Raw genomic sequence first — 4,397 nt, forward strand, 5'->3', positions numbered from 1 at the left:
GTGTTTAGCTATAAATGTATGTATATATGTGTGATATATATATATATATATATAATAGTAATAATAGTATGTCTTACTATTTTACTTTTACAATTTTTTATCAGACTCTTTTTTTAAATGCAGTCTTGCATGCTAATGATGAATATTGCATTCATTTATTTTTTCTAGCAAGTAAGAGTAAAACCAAGTGGTTGAAAAAAAATTATCAAGATCTCTCTCTCTCTCCCCCCCTTTCTCTCTCCCTCGTGCTCTCTCTAAACGTGTGGACTATATATATATATATATATATACACACTCAAATATACATACATTATACACATATATATATATATATACACACACACATGCCTATCTGTCTGTGTATATATATATATATATATATGGAAAACTATAAAAAAAAATAAACTGGAAACGCGGAGTGGTTGTAATGGAGTATCGATGCACTTTTGAATTTGAATGAATAAACTTTCTTAAAATATTTGAACTGGTAACAAGTTTATATTTATCTAACTAAATATTAGGATATTTTTTTCTCGGCCTTATGGTCAAGATCAATATCAATTTCTAATATTTTCTGTTCAGTTTGTGCATCCTCTCGCATACGTGTGTGTGTGTGTGTGTGTGTGTATATATATAGAGAGAGATATGATCCACATGCGTGTGTATACCTTTTTTATTAAAGTTGCCAAAACTTTACAAAAAACAAAAAGACTGCTACTCAGAGTTTCACGTTCCCGATCCTTGGTCAGTTCTGATATACATATATGCCATCTTTCGATAGCCGTACATGTAAAGTGAAAACCTTTCTTCGGCAATTTCCGTAAAAAAAACCTTACATAGTTTTTTTCTTCTGAATCACTTATGTTTGTATATTTTTTGTATACACAAAATATATATGTATATACATATACTTACAGCCACATAAACACACATATATACACAAAAAGTACATGAACACAAGTGATTCAGAAAATGAAAGAAAAAACATTTTTACGGAAATTGCCGAAAGCTTTCACTTTTCATGTACGGCTATCGAAAGAATGTCTTATACGTATGTATGTATATCTATATACTAATATAAATAATATATAAATATATTCATATATCCATACATATATGTACGTACCTACATCTATAAGTATACATACATGCATATATCGGTACAGGACATCACAAAAAAAAAAACGTTAAACACAATGAGAAACGAAAACAGAAAACGAACTTTTTTTCGAACAACGAAAAAAACAAAGAAACGAGACATGCAACATAAAGAATATTTCCCTTCATCAGTTGTCCCTGTCCATCTACTCCCCGGTTTCGAAGGTAAGGACAAATATATCTATGTACCCTTTCCCAACAAAGAGAAACCCGTGTTTGTGCAAGTGAATAGTCGTATGAATGACATCAACTGGTCAGATCAGTTCAACAGTGGCTTTTGTTGTAAGAAACCGTTGAGTTACCTCGGATGAGGAGACATTCCATCCGTGATCATATAATTTAACGATATTCAAATCTACATTCTGCAATGTTTTTTTGTTTCTTTTTTTTTTTGTATTAGGATGTAGAGTAATTCGAGAGAATTTGCCTGTTATTTCTAGCTGGTTGAGATAAAAAGATATAGGATATCTCCTATTTGAACTAATGGAAAATGTAACTCGTTCAAGACATGCCTCTACCATTAACATCCACTGGTGTCTTCTTCATAGATTTCCCTCTTTATTTGGTCTTTAAACGGTAGACACGTGTTAATTAAGCCATTATGTGGCTGACGAGATTTATAAACGAAGATAGACAGACAGACAGACAAATAGATAGTCGAACCTGGAATAACCCCAGCCCCATCAAGCATGCATGCTATTATTCAGTTTTATTTCAAGATTTCTTGCCAATAGAGAAAGAACTGGTTTCTAACCTAGATCCAAGGATCTTTCATTGGAATTTCAACATCAACAAGGGTGTTTTTTGTATGTATGTATGTACGTATGTATATGTGTATGTATGTATGTATGTGTGCAGATTTGTGTTTTGTTTTATGTATGTCTTCTCATGCATATAGTTGCATATCTAGACATGCTCATATATACTTAAATGATAAACATCTGGGAAGTTTTACAGATTATGCACGAATGTATGTATACACACATGCACGTACACACGCACTCAGACGCATATATGCGCGCGCATGTACTAGTATTTGTATAACAGAGACTGTGAAAGAGTCAGAGAAGAAATTACGGATGTGGTTACATAAAAAAAAACGAAATTACTCAATAGGCCTTATACTAACCTGAGTCAGAAAGAAAGACAGGATTCTGAAACCAATATGGAAATGGCCGAGCTCAGTATACAGAAATGGAGTTGGTAGGAATTCATTACGCTATACACAATATGATCTACAGGTGCACAAGAGAGCGAAATCAAGGATAGACTGATAGTGAATAAAGACTTTGCCTGAATTAGATGTTGACCACAGGATATCGAGAATATGAACTCCTTGCAATGCTCAGAAGGCATGAGACAGAAGTTTCAATTATGTAGGTGACCTTGGCAGCAGCTGAGGAGAATATTCTGAAAGCATCGTAACCAGAATTAGAATATGGTGGTAAGAGTTCCGGAGGTTATCACTTTGGCTGCTGACCAAAGGATTCTCTCTCCCAGTGAAGGGAACATTGTACGACGCTTATGTACAAATTGCAATGCTGCATGATAGTGAGACAGCGGTAGGTGGGGATACTAAATACAGGTGGGTGTAAGTTGGAAAGAAACGAAGTGGTCATAATTTGATGGGTGTAGCGTAATGTAAGAGAAGGACGAAATACAAACGAGTGAGACACATAAAAGCTAGGTATAAGAGGAATCAGATGTGGTGTGTAAGAGTTTGTGCTAACACGAACATATGAATATGTATGGATGATAGATGTGTGAAGCTGTACCAGGAGATTCGTGTAGAAAGCACCAGCGGAAGAAGATCAAGAAAGATAAAGGCAGAAGTAGTGAAGGTTGATCTCAAGAAGTGTTAGAGAAGACCCAACCAAATGATACAAGCATGAAAAATGGACATTAAAATGATGATGGCAGCGGTGGTGGTGGTGGTATCGTCTGTTTATCGTGATAACAAGACAAAAGTTGAGGGAAATCATGAATAAAAGTGCGAAGGATGTTCAAGCGGTTGCAGTTCATAGAAGTAATTAATATGGCATCTAGAGAAATACAACCTTTTATTCTTTATCAAAGTGAAAGATTATAAGTTGGACAGGTCGGTATCGGTGAAACTGATATTCAGTCGATGGACAAACTGCTGATGTTCGCTATAGGTTATTTTTATAACACTGAAACATGCCCTAAGTTATCGCCCTTATCATCCAAGAAACTCGTTCTCCACTGAACGGTTACATTTTATTTTATACTAATTTGAATTTTTGAGTTTGCAGTTAACGCAAATGATTTTCCCTTCTTATTACGGATGAAATGTTCAATTGACTTGAGGTGGAGTGGGAGGAGTTACGACGTTGTTGAATTTTGCAAACACCTTTGTATTAACGAAGAAGGGACTACCGAGAGACATTACAGTTCTCTGCTAACTGCCAGCTCTCTATGGTTTACTCACGTTGATATAGTTGTAATAATAATCCATACAGGGGTGTCTGACTATTTGTAGTTCAATGAGTGTATTGTGATTAAGGTTTAATTCATTCTCCTCAGATACAACTGTTTTGATAGGCTTCCTAACAGGATGACGGAAAGACGGGTGAATTGATGGCACAAAGGTGTAGTACACAGCTTGCTGGAGAGGTAGGTGATAGACAACTTGAAGGAGGTGAGTGATAGACAACTTGCTTGGGAGGTGGATGATAAATTGCTAGGGAAGTGGGTCATAGACAACGACTTGGCTATCATTGTAGTTGTTACTGAGTTAGGTATGTAGTCAGATGGTTATTTTTAAAATCTCGTCTTTTTATTTGTGTGTGAAACAACAAAAAGACCCTTCACCTATCTACGGGCCCCGGTGAATGAGCTGTACTTTAGCGAAGGCTGCACTTGTACGTTATATAGAATCTGTAAATGCTCACAGCTGAAATAATTTCTGGACTTACGTTTGTGGTCGCTACTAATCCAGTAGGGTAATGAATAAATATTACAGCCTTACATCGCTTTGGCCATTTAAACCTTTGTGAGAAATGTTCTAATTTATCTGTAATTGTTTGAGTAGAACTGTGATGGAAGGCATTCAAACTATGAATGTAAGTTCGAATAGAAAAAACAGGAAAGGATAAAATATATTATTATTATTTTTTTTTTGTCAAGTGTTTGATGGTGTGTATCGCATTGTATTCGATATTGCATAGTGCTTGATTTTCATACATAATATATAACACACATACATCTATATATATATA

The 4,397-nt window shown here is 35.0% G+C and overlaps 1 protein-coding gene across 1 annotated transcript in view; it reads right to left on the reverse strand.

Moving 5' to 3' along the window:
• Positions 1-4,397, reverse strand: part of LOC106876684 (cyclin-dependent kinase 2) — a 53,786-nt gene that overhangs the window by 48,718 nt on the left and 671 nt on the right. The gene's annotated exons all lie outside the window — the stretch shown is intronic.

This window comes from Octopus bimaculoides, chromosome 17 (assembly GCF_001194135.2).
Source record: "Octopus bimaculoides isolate UCB-OBI-ISO-001 chromosome 17, ASM119413v2, whole genome shotgun sequence".
NCBI classification, from domain to species: Eukaryota; Metazoa; Mollusca; class Cephalopoda; order Octopoda; family Octopodidae; genus Octopus; species Octopus bimaculoides.